Source organism: Otolemur garnettii, unplaced genomic scaffold (assembly GCF_000181295.1).
Source record: "Otolemur garnettii isolate 467f Iridium unplaced genomic scaffold, OtoGar3 scaffold00004, whole genome shotgun sequence".
Taxonomy (NCBI): domain Eukaryota; kingdom Metazoa; phylum Chordata; class Mammalia; order Primates; family Galagidae; genus Otolemur; species Otolemur garnettii.
In genome coordinates, this window is record NW_003852399.1 from 25,885,905 (window position 1) to 25,898,979 (window position 13,075).

General features: G+C 43.3%; 1 non-coding gene across 1 annotated transcript; it reads left to right on the forward strand.

The window, feature by feature from the left end:
* Positions 1-12,501: 12,501 nt before the first annotated feature.
* On the forward strand, positions 12,502-12,781 carry LOC111728082. The gene has a single exon (XR_002775489.1). It is a non-coding gene; the product is annotated as a small nucleolar RNA U85 (small nucleolar RNA).
* The last annotated feature ends 294 nt before the right edge of the window (positions 12,782-13,075 follow it).

Here is a 13,075-nt window from a genome sequence, read left to right on the forward strand (position 1 = left end):
AAAAAAAAAAAAAACAGTTGAGACTCTTAAATATTAAATTAGAGAATACAAAAATTCTGTGTGTGTGTGTGTGAAATGAATAGACATGAAAATAGACAATTTACAAAATCTATGACAATGTTTGTTTCTATTTTCCTGTGTTTTCACCCCTTCTGTCTTAGTCAGTTCAGGCTACTACCACAGATATGCCATATAGAGGGTGGAACTCCCAAATGCCAGCATGGTTGGATTCTGGTGAGGGTTCTCTTCATGGTTTGCAAATAGCCATCTTCTTGGTATATCCTCACTCAATGGAGAGAGATTAACTCTCTCATGTCCCTTGTATAAGGACACTAATCACATTCATGAGAGCTCCACCCTTACGACCTAATTACCTCCCAAAGGCCCCACTTCTTAATGCCATCACATTGAGTGTTAGGTTTCAGTATATAAATTTGAGGGGGACACAAACATTCATTCCATAGCACCTTCCATCTGCACCCCTTAAAGCAAAACTATAACCCCAAACAGATCTGTGCTTTACTACAAAGCCCTGTGCTCTGCTGAGGGTCTTTGCACCAGCTGTCAACCTAGCTTCAACCTTAGCAAGGGTGTCAGGATGAAGGAACATTCCAACCACTCATGCTCTGAAGGCATCAGAGAAGTTGTTTTGGTTTAAATTGTAGCCTTTCCATTTATACCCTTTTTGGAAAGGTTTAAAACCTCTCAGTATTTTCCATGCCCGTGTGAGCTAATGAGGGGATAACCGTGTACCATTTTATAATGTCTTCCGTGTTCTTTGGAAAGGTTACTTAATAATTAGCCAACAGCTTATTTTTCTTCTAATCTCTGTAATTACATATATGTAACAGAGGCAGAAGGAGGGCTGGTAGCCAAACAAACCCGACAGGTAAAAGCAATATTAGGAAAAGAAGGGGAAATGAGCCAGAGTGAGAGGGAGAGGCAAGGCCAGCACAGGGACTAGGGGTGCTCAGTAATTGGATTTTCTGTTTAAATGAAATTTAAGAAGGAGTTTAACCCTTTTATAAAAAAGAGCTCCAGGACTATACACTTTCCAGTTGGAATGTACAGAAGATAATGGAGTAGAGGATGGTTGACTCATCCGCCTTACACATCAGCCTGCAGTTGGGAGCTCACTGGAATAATGTTTCCTCCCCCACAGGGCTATATGATCCAGGAGAAAGGGCCCTGGTGACCACTGACCCTAGCATGATGCCTGGCACATGACAAGCTTTGAGTTAATCTTGGTTGACTGTATGAAGAAACAAGTTTATTACAAACAAAAGCAGCTGACAGTGCCCAAGGCTCTTATTCTGAACGTATGTCCTTATACCTTGTCCTTGGATGTGATGATATTGGAGGTGGGTATGACAGGCAGGTCAGCTTACTGATCCAGAACAGCCTTGCCCACGACACTCCGGGGATCAAACCGTTGCTTTATGCTACTTATCAGCAAGTGACCTTGGGCAGGCATCTACCTTCAGTGCCTCAATGTCCTCATCTATAAAATAATCTTCAGCCAAGATTAAATGAATTAACACTCTTAGGAAAGTGCCTGGTAAGTGCCAGTTGGTATAAAACTTCTGGCTATCATCATAACTTTTTGGTTATTCAAGCTAGAAAACTGTTTTAGATAAATTCCTGATTTGAATCTGTGATTCTTTGGGGTTTTTAAAAAGAATTTAGCCTAAGCTTTAAATTTCAGTCCTGTTTCTTGTTCATTCAGGTTTTACTGGAGGCTGTGGGTACAAAGGTGATACCTTCGTGGATACGTGGATACGTGGATAGTTGAACACAATCCACGAGAATGATGCTCTTGATCATGATTTCATTATAGTTATGAGGCCTAATAAGCAGACTTAATTGTGACCTTTTGCGCCAGGGCCCTTTTCTGGCTACATGAAATATGTTCACAAATTCTGTTCAAGTGGAAGACTCTCAGTTATGGTTCTTTCTCATGTCTTCTCAGGATGGTTTTGTTCTGTGTTACCTTGGCTAAAGCTGGAACTAAGTTTGTCACAATCCCCTTCCTTCTGTGGTTCTAGCTTAGAGTTGGCCAAAGAGAAATGTGTGTGCGATTTGGAAGGTAGAAGGAAAATGGCACACAATATTTTCTGAATGTCACCATGGTTTAAATGCAGAGAAAGACTGATAAAGAGCTGCTGGCTTGTTTCACCCTCCCTGGCTCTATGACCACCTCAACCTCCTGACCAACAGCAACTCTAGGCCCACCCCAGATGCAGAGAACACAGCTGCCCATTGACTTCATGCAGTCCCACTCCAGCAGCCGGCCGTGCCTGGCTTCCCAGATTCCTGGGCAAGCTCTGGCTTGTCCACCCATGCCAGGGCTTTGGCTGATTGTCCAGCCAATTCTTTTGAACCCTCTTTCCCAGTTTCTCCCACAACTGTGTGAGTTCTCTTGTTTCTTTAATACATCCATTATTCTCTCCCATGCATAGTGTCTTTGCTTCCTAGGTGGAACTCTGATTTTTCATTATTGTAACTCATCTCCAAACACGGTCCCAAGTGAACCACACCTCCCAGATAGCCACTTGAATCTGGATAGCCCTGCAGCCCTTTTGAATCAGCAGAACACGGTGGAGGTAACACACGCCTCTTCTGGCCCTAGTATTTAAGATGCGGTGACTTCCATGCTGGCACTTTCAGGAAGTCTGAGTCATCATGTAACATCTCTTGCTACCTTGTTGGAGAGACCATGTGGAAAATTCTCGAGAGGAGAAAGCCCCAGACTTTACGTAGAGACAGGTCCTGCTGTCACAGTGTCCCTACCAAGCCGTCTCCCACCCTCCCTCACTACTGGGCAGAGCAGAGGAAATGCACGGGGAGCGTGCTGGAATGCTCTGCCCCAGACTCTGACTGCAGATGCAAGAGATCCTGAGTGCAGAGAAAACCTGAGCAGCCCAGCCCCAGACAATCCACAGAAACGGGAGAAATAACAACACAGCTATTTTTAAATCATTGCTGTTTGACATAATTACAGACTTACAGACGAGATATAAAATTAGTACCCCCCCAAATCCCACATGTCTTTCACCCAAACTGCCCAAATGTGAACATTTGCTCCACCCCGTAACTGTTTGAGAGCTCAGTTGCTCTCTCTCAGTAGCTAGGTGGAACGCTGATACTTCTTTACTCTTATATAAGTCAGTGAGTATCTCCCCAAAACATAGAAACTCTCTTATATAAACAGTATAATTATACACATAAGAATCAGAAAATTTCATTTTTTAATGCTAATATCTAATCTATAGACCTTGTACAAATTTTACCAATTGTCCCCCAAATACCCTTTCTGGCACAAGAAAGTCCTGGATCAGGCTTTACATTTGCTTGTCATGTCTCCATAACCTCCTTTAACCTGGGCCAGCTCACAGGCTTTCTGTGCCTTGAAGAGTACTGGCCAGACAAGTTCCTCAATTTAGATTTATCTACTGTTTTTTCATGATTAGATTCAGATTACATATTTTTTTGGTAGAAATGCAACAAAAGGAATGTTGTATTTTTCTCAAAAGGTAATCAATGTTGATTCACTCTATTACTGGTGTTATTAAACTTGAATACAGTAGAACTTCTGTAAGTTGACCACCCAAGAGACTGTAATAAACTGCTCAACATACAGAGGTGGTCAACTTTAGGAATTCAGCCTACTGTACTGATACATACATGTGGTACTTTTCTGGTCTATGAAAATTAGGTTAATTTAGGGAGGTGGTCAATGTAGGGAGGTGGCCAACTATGGAGGTTCTCCTGTAGTAGGCTATGATCACAACTTTTAAACTTACTATTTTTTCCCATGTAGTTAGTTAACAAGTGTCTAACAAAGTGATAGTTTGAGACCATGAAACTATCCTGTCCTTCAGAATACTTTAATCTAGTAGCTTTAAGCCAGGCCTGGGCATGGTGGCTCATGCCTATAATCCTAGCAGTCTGGGAGGTGGAGGTGGATGAATTGCTTGAGCTCAGTTCAAGACCAGTCTGAGCAAGAGTGAGACCCCCATCTCTAAACAATAGTCAGGTATTGTGGTGGGCACCTGTAGTCCCAACTACATGGGAGGCTGAGGCAAGAAGGTCACTTGAGCCCAAGATTTTGAGGTTGCTGTGAGCTATGATGCCATCTCTGTGTATGGACATCACAGGGATGCAAGGAGTTGGCAAACTTTCAGGCAGAGGGAATCCAGGAACATGGTCTAAGGCTGATCCCTGGCCATACTGGCAAGAAGCTGAGGCCAAGTAGGGACTAGAGAAGTGGCACCTGAGACACAAGGCACACACCTCCATTGACAGTATGAGATGGAGGGAAGCAGGGTCACTCACTCCCCTGCAACATGGGGACCCAGCTGCAAGACCTTTAGCAGTGTTGGAACAAGACCACTCTGCGCCCAAGGGCAGCAGCCTCTGGAATTTCTGACTGACTGGCTTTAAGTTGGGGTTCCCATGACCTCCTCTTTGCATTTTATTAATTTTCTAAAGCAGCTCACAGAACTCAGGGAAACATGTATTGGTTTACTACAAAAGATACAGCTGAAGAGATGCATATAGTGACATGTGGGGAAAGGGGTGTGTAACTTCCATGCCTTCTCTGGGTGCTAACCCCTCCAAAAACCTCTATATGTTCAGCTACCTGAACTCCCCAACCCTGTTCTTCTGGATTTTTATGAAGGCTTCACTACATAGCCATGATTAATTAAATCATTGGCCACTGGATGATCTTAACCTTCAGCCCCTCTGTCCTTCCTGGAGTCAGGGAGTGGCTAAAAGTCCAAATCCTGAAGATAGGATTATAGTCTAATCCTATCTTGGTCTCTCCAGTTACCTGCCCCCCAACCTGAAGCTACCTAGAGGTTACCAGCTCTCAGGCAACTCATTACCACACAAAATAACATCACTTTGGAGTTTCCAAGCATTTTAGGAGTTGTATGGCAGGCTATGTGTTTGAAGACTAAATATATATTTCACAACATCACAGAAAGCCTCTTCAAACTTTTCCCTATGTCTTTTTCATGTCTTCCCATGATTCTCTGAGCACTTCTATACTTTTCTGATATAAGGTGTTCCTGAATCATCTTATACTGTTCCTAACATAGCTTTTGAATCAATCATTTTCATAAGGACCTTCTGTTCTTTTTAATGGGGAAGGGTATTTAGAAACCAAGATCTGAGTGATAGGTGTGTTCATTGCTACTAGAATGTCATTGCAGTTGGCCCTCTAGTGGCCAGATCTAGGAAATACATGTATGTGTTCACATGCACACATGTATACATACCCACATCTCATTTTTATACCTATCTCCTATTAAAAAACCATCAGTCTAAACCATGAGTTCATACTGATACCATAGAATCCAACACCATAGGACTTTGTTCTAGCTCCTTCCTTTTTCATATTTCCTTTTCCAACAGTGAAAAATCTGGTTCCTATCATCCATGATATATTGTCTTATTTTCTTAATCCTAGGATATAGAGAGAGTAGTTTCAAAATTGTTAGCCCATCCTCTGCAGGGAAAAAAAAACTAGCAGAAAAAAACTTCTGACTTGAGTTCAATGTTTACAGACTGGTTTTTTCCTCTAGCCTTAGGGTAAATAGTTCAAATTCTTTCTTCAAAAGCTGGTCAAGGTAATTACGGTTATCCCAAACCACTAAGTTTTAAGATGCTTTATTTTGAAAAGGACTAAATAATGACTTTTCAAATTTTACTTATCACAGATCTACTGTGAAAAATAAGTCAAGCAGGACCTTAATGACATCAGGCTGTGGGGAAGTAAGTTTCATCTGATCCATGCAGAAATAGGCATTCGTTATGTTAAGTACCTCTCAGGTGAATCTAGGAGGAGCAGCACTGGCCTTGGGTCTAATTGTGAATCAAGTGAGGTTTGTCTTAGGTGTCTTTCTCATTTCTCCACCTCTCACTCTCTGGCTACCCATTGCTCTCTGGCTATCCAGAACATTTTATTATGGTTTTCCAGCTCTGCCTACTACTGTGTTTCCTCGAAAATAAGACCTACCCAAAAAATAAGCCCTAGAAGGATTTCTATGCATGTGTTAAATATAAGCCCTACCCCGATAATAAGACCTAGTGATGGGTGTGACTATGCAGCCTATCTGGAGATACGCTGCATAGCCACACCATGCATTTTGGGTGGAGTGGAGACTGGAATACCTTTTATCTGCCACAGCTCCTTTCTCCGAGCTGTTCACACTTGCGCAGGTGCACGTGTGGTAACTGTGGTCACAGGCATCCTATTGCATATGTGTGAAGGAGTTCACATATCACCAGCACCAGCCCCACCAACAAGGTTGGCTCCCCCGTCAGGTTCCAGAAGAAGATGACTTAACTGTATTTGAATAAAATGTAGATTGTTGTATTATACTTAATAAGACAACCCCTGAAAATAAGTCCTAGTGTGTCTTCTTGAGAAAAAATAAATATAAGACAGTGTCTTATTTTCAGGGGAACACGGTAGTCTGTCTTCCTCCCAATACTCTAGTAAGCTTTTCAGTCTTTCAGCTGTGCATGGCTTGCAAACACATGGGAGAAGAGCTGTCTAGTTAAACAAATCCACAGTGAAGGGTGAGATGACTAGCCTAATAGTTAGGAGTCTTGTGTACTGCACTTGTCAAACTCAGACCCCTGGGAAGGATGGGATGGAAATGCAAACTTCCTTTTTTGACCCCTGACTTCTGAGTACTTAATCTGTGTGCTAAAATTGTCTTGCTGGGAAGAAGTAGAAGGAATGCCCATAATGTATGCTGTCTTGAAATCTATTATAGATATTTCTTTATTACTTGAGAGGCTTAATGCATAAGTACATACACTGAATTTATATTCTTAAGTTATAGGATTTGTAAGTTCATGTGCAATTATATTTCTGTAGTTCTTGATTCAATGAATGTCCTTACTGTCTACCACTTGAGCAGTACATGAAACAATGTGCTAGCTGAAAGAGTTGTTCAATGGACTCTATAACAATACTTCCATGTTCTTCAATCACTACCACAGGGTGAGATAATATCTGTGATTCTTTAAGCTAAGGATTTTGAAGAAAACTCTTTATTGAGCTGCTGACTTGCTATGGTACATGAGGCATTGCATGCCTAAATCAGCACAGCAGTTGCCCCAGAGAGCAGTGGAGTGGTCTTTAAAGCAGCTAAAAGGAATCCTCACTGACTATGGACCATTTATCAGGATTTTCAGAAAGTATTTAGAAAAGGAGAACCTTGTAATAAGAACAGAGTTTCCACCGGGTACAGTGGAACACAACTGAAATCTCAGCTGCTCACAAGGCTGAAGTGGGTCAATCATTTGAGCCCAGAAGTTCCAGACCAGCTTGGGCAACACAGTGAGACCTCATCTTGGAAAAAAAAGTAATAGATAAGTAGGTAGGTAGATAGATAGGTAGATAGATAGATAGATAAATGTAAAAAATTATAAAGAACAGAGTTTCCATTATAATCAAGATGAAGACTTAGGGTCATTTGATTTGAATTTTAAAAGAGATACAACTTTATTCTATACCCCAGACTGGCAAGGCAGAGCGTTAACGCCTGACATAATGCTAGAAGAGAAATGGTGCCTGCCCATCTGAACTGTTCCCTGCAGTTATTTCACAAGTGTCTCAAGGGCAGAGCATGATAAGTTAGCAAAATGAACTCAATATTATGGAGAGATTCCCAGGGAGTCATATTACAAACTAATAAGCTAAGACTGAATTTGGAGGGATGATTAAAATGCCATAGTTTATCCTCTATGGCAGACATTCTCAACTTGAGGTTCAGGAATCGGTATCAGGAGATCCATGCCCCCCTCTCCAATTACATGAGATTTTATTTCGAGTTGTGCTTGTGCATTTTATATGGCAAGAGTCAGTAGCTTTCTTTAGATTTTTAAGGGCATCCTTAACCCCTTGAAGGTTAAGAATCCTGATCTAATCAAACCTTTCTGAGACTGTCTTCTGACGACCATCGTAAGCAACCTCTACCTGAAGGATACATTCTTATGGGCAAGTTCAGATTTTGACAACATAATTCCTATAAATTGTGGCAGAAAATAGAGTACTGTGACAACTCACAATTGTCATGACTATCTGCTAAGCTCTGAATGTTTGCACCTCTCGAAAATTCATATATTGAAACCTAATCCTCAGCAGTGTTCTGAGGTGAGACATCAGGAAGGTGATTTGGTTGTGAGGATGGAGCCCTCATGAATGGGATTAGTGCCCTTATAAAAGAGGCCTGAGGGAGCTTGTTTGCCCCTCTACTCTTCTCCCCTATGAAGAATAGGCCTCACCAGACACAGAATCTGCCAGCACCTTAAACTTGGACTTCCCAGCCACCAGAATTGCAAGTGATAAATTCCTATTGTTTATAAATTACCCTGAGGATATTATTTTTTGCCTCCCTTAGTAGAAGTCATTTTATTCCTTAAAAGAGAATATTTGGATACAGGGAAAGTGTTTGAAAGAGTTAACTGCTTTAATTTAAAGAAGTAATCACACACAAATAGCTAAGTTCCAACACACCTCACATTGGATTGAGACAGACTTGAGAATCAATATTCAGTCAACCAGTGAGATGTACTCTGGAAGAAAGAAGAGCATGAATCACACAGTGTCTGTTACTGGATGGGACTATGGGCTTTAGGGAAGACTCCCTGGTTACAAGCTTGACTACACTGCATACTAGCTGTATAATCTTGGCAGGCGAATTCATACCTCTGGGCTTCAATTGACTCAAAACAAGGATGATGATAATGGTACTGACTTTGTGGGTTATTTGTGAGAATTCTTTGGGTTAGTACTCCATAAATTCCTTAGAATAATGCCTAGCACACAGCAAACAACCAATAGATGCCCTTACCTTCACCATCACCTTGATCCACTATAGAGTCAAATTTGTCAGTTCAGAGATAGTTAATTGCTAGTTCTAACCCAAATTTTGAATTCATCTGGGATTCAATTGCCAAGGTAGAGAAGAGTGCAGTTAAATAATAATTTTGATTAACCATTTTAGAAGGAGCTCAGGAAACTGATGAATTTGATTCTCAGGGAATCTCAGCTTCAGACCTAAGACTGTGAATGAAGCATTTCTGCTTGGCACAGAGCAAAAGACCCAGTCTGTGTGATAGGGAAAAAAATAGTAATGATCCTAATGACCACTTACTGGGGGCTTTTGGTATTGTAAGGAATTTGCAAATATTGCCACACTTAACCCTTATAATAATTCCATAAGGTCACCCTGATATGTCAGTTCACCAATCAGAAAATTGAGACTCAGAGAGGTTGAGTAATTTTCTTCAGGTCACACAGCTGACTGCCATACACATTGACTGACTCCAACTCCCACCCCTTCCCAACTGTCCTCAGATTCAGCTTCTTCTTGATTTCACAATTACCAACACTGAGAATAATTTTATAATGCCACCAGATTCTCCTTTATCAGCAATGCAGCTTGGGTCAAGAGCGGAGGGAACACAGAATAGGATCCATTAGTTCTTCATGTAGTCATCTCACTCCCCCACCACCACCATTTTCTTTTTGAGACAGTCTCACTATGTTGCCCTCAGTAGAGTGCTGTGGTGTCACAGCTCACAGCTCTCTCAAACTCTTGGGCTTAAGTGATTCTCTTGCCTCAGCCTCCCAAGTAGCTGGGACTACAGCTCCTACCATAACATCCAGCTATTTTTTGATTGTAGTTGTCTTGGCGTTTGGCAGGCCCAGGTCAGATTTGAACCTGCCAACTCCAATGTATGTGGCTGGTGCCCTAACCGCTGAGCTAAGGGCGCCGAGCCCCCACACCATTTTCTATGCTCCTTCCCAGTGTTTCCTCTTTCTTAGCCCTGTTCCATTTAGCAGCATCACTGTCCACCCTGTCACACCAGTGGGAAACAGGAAGCCTTCAGCTCCTTCACCCTTCGCCCTCACCTGCAGTCAGTCATCAAGTCCTAGTTTCCATCCTTAAAATGCCTCTTCCTCTCATTACCTTTGTACTATTTGGGTCTCATCATTTTGTAGCCTAGTTACACTTTCCCAAGCGGCCTCCCATAATATTCCATCCTCCACACTGGCTACATTTCTACAGACAAGCCCAATCTTGGCATTCCTTTCTGTCCCTCAGTTGCCGATTGGATAAAGTCCCAACTTCTTACTGCGGCTTACCAGGCTATGGTCAAGAATTTCTGAGGCATCCACCCAGTCTGTACATCACAGATGCCCCCTTTCTCTGGAAATTGTTCCTTCTTCCATCCAAGGATGACTCACCAGGTTCCACATTTGCAAAATGTGACCTCACTTCTCAGCCAAGGCTGAATGGATGAGGAGCAGTCACTTGCATTTGGTAGACTCAAAGGCAGGCAGAGGAGTGGGAAAGCTTCATATGCAAAAGAGGGAAGGCTCCAGGTGTGCCCTGACTGGGAGCTAATCACAAGGGGAAGCTGTGGGTGAACAGGGAGCAGTGAGCGTCCCACAGGGAAGGTTAGGAGTGTGTATTCAACTCCCCCTCTTGGTTCTACAGGGAAAGCAGGGGCTGAACTTAGAGAAGCTGGCAGTTATTAAGTCCTGTGAGTTTGGGGCCAGATGCTCCAGAGGCTGTGGTTAGGCTTTCTGGTCTGGTTACTGCAGATTTGGGGTCATAGTTCTATTTTTATGTATGGTCTGGCTATTGTACATTCGTATATTTAGCCTTTCAACACAGACCAATTAAGTTAGAATCACTAGGGCAGGATCCAGCCTTCAGGGTTTTTTTTTTTTTTTTTTTTTGAGACAGACTTTTACTTGGTTGGCCCAGGCTAGAGTGCCACGGCATCAACCTAGCTCACAGCAACCTCCAATTCCTGGGCTTAAGCAATTAATCCTCCTGCCATAGCCTGCCAAGTAGCTGGGACTACAGGTGCCCACCATGACACCCAGCTAATTTTTCTATTTTAGTAGAGATGAGGTCTTATGCTGGCTCAGGCTAGTCTTGAATTCCCGAGCTCTAGCAATCCACCCGCCTTGGCCTCCTAGAGTGCTAGGATTACAGGTGTGAGCAACTGCTCCCAGGCTCATAGCTGCATTCTTTTTTTTTTGAGACGGAGCCTCAAGCTGTCCCCTTGGGTAGAGTGCCATGGCATCACGCTCACAGCAACCTCCAACTCCTGGGCTCAAGCGAGTCTCCTGCCTCCGCCTCCCAAGTAGCTGGGACTACAGGCGCCTGCCACAGCGCCTGGCCATTTTTTGGTTGCAGCCATCATTGTTGTTTGGCGGGCCTGGGCTGGGGATTAGAACCCACCACCTTAGGTGTATGTGGCTGGCGCCTTAGCTGCTTGAGCCACAGGCACCTAGCCCATAGCTGCATTCTTAATGCTTGAAACTTGAAATAAGAGGTGTTTGGTAAACATTTGTTGGGTGAACGGAGGAGGTCAGCACTTTGCCCTTAATCCAACTTTCATCTGTAAGTAGGAGAAATTTACACCTTCCCAGGCTTCCTTCCAGAGCTGCTCTCATGGTCTGATGAAATGTTGATGGATTTAAGCAGAAATGTGCTTTTTAATGTGAAGGCTACTATCCTCATGTCTATATTTCAAAGGAGCCCTGGCCCTGTAAAACGACTAAAATGTCCAATAGCAGGTCTAGTGTGGGTGGAGATATTCCAAAGGGGGTGGTCACTTCCATGGTCCTCAAATTCTGTCACCTAAGCAGCATCTCCTGCCACACCCAAGCCAGCCTAGGGGCTACCTTCCAAGAGTCCGAAATCCCTGTGACAAAAGTGCTGCAATTTCTTGGGGGACCTTGGATGAAATCTACATCAGCTGAACCTGGAGTAGAGGTGAGGCAGAGAAGGACAGGCTCCCCTCCAACCTCCTGCAGAGCACAGGTAACTGACAGCCCTCAGCCATGTGCCTCTGTCCCACCCAGGCATCCACACTAGGACCACTCTTTCCCACGGCTACTCCCAGCTAATGACTGAACATGACAGAGGGTCCTAGATCCTGGTGTTCCTGCTTTATGTGGGACTCCTCCAGTGGGCAGCCTTTGCCTGGGGACTCCTCACCACTTGCTGACACCTCACCAGAGCTTCCCCATCGTCTGAGGTTACTCCTGACCCGTCCTTCCTACTTTCCTTTCATAGATCTCAGAGCCGCTCTGTGATCAGAACTTCTCCCTGCCTCCTCCCAATTTTTCCCATTTATCCCTGACAGCTATATCCCTCCATATATCTCTAGTACATCTAATCCTGCTTGGGTGTCTGCTTCTCAGAAGATGCAAATTGATAACAGAAGAGCTGGAGACGACTTTTGTTGGCCCTGTGGCTATAACCCCCTGGTTTTGATTTGGGCCCTGTAACAGCCTGCATGATATAAAATTTTAATAAAGGCATCATTGATTAGGAAACTCTCTGTCTCCTCCTCCTTTTAGTGCAGTCTGGAGCAAGCTCACCTGCTGGAGTGGATGTCATTTTCCCAGATCAGGGCTGAGTCAGATGGCCCAAGGCCCCTGGTAGAGAAGAGTCGCAGAAATCACAGCAACACATACTTTAGCTCTGTAATCTTGGTGGGTAATGCAAAGTTATGTGGGCTCACTATAAGGGCAGACCAACAAGAACTTTTTCCTACTTTTGAGCTAGCGCTCTCTCTTTTTTAAGATAGGGGTGATTTTTCAGTTGCCAGGAAGAAATTGTGATAACTGGAATGAAAGAATAGAAATAGGGCATGTTCAAGGTGTCAGGGTCCAGGGTGCCAAAAGACTTAGCTTATGTTAATGGCCACTGAGAGATGAAACACATATGACTACAAAAAAAAAAGGAACGCATACTTTGGGAAGCCCTCCCTTTTCTAGAATTCCCAGTGGACATATGCATCATTGTCTTCCAGGCCAGCTCATCCTACAAGGAAAGAGAAACTTGGCAGACGGGATTGGAAATTAAGACCAACTTGCCAAGCCAAGTAGAACTAATCAATGAGAGAATGCAAGAGTAAGACAGGGAGGAGGAAGTGCGTTCAGGAGGAAAATGTGCCTCGTGGACACGATCCAGAAACAATTCCCTCTTGTCATCTGAAAGTACTCGGTAAGCACTGAGGT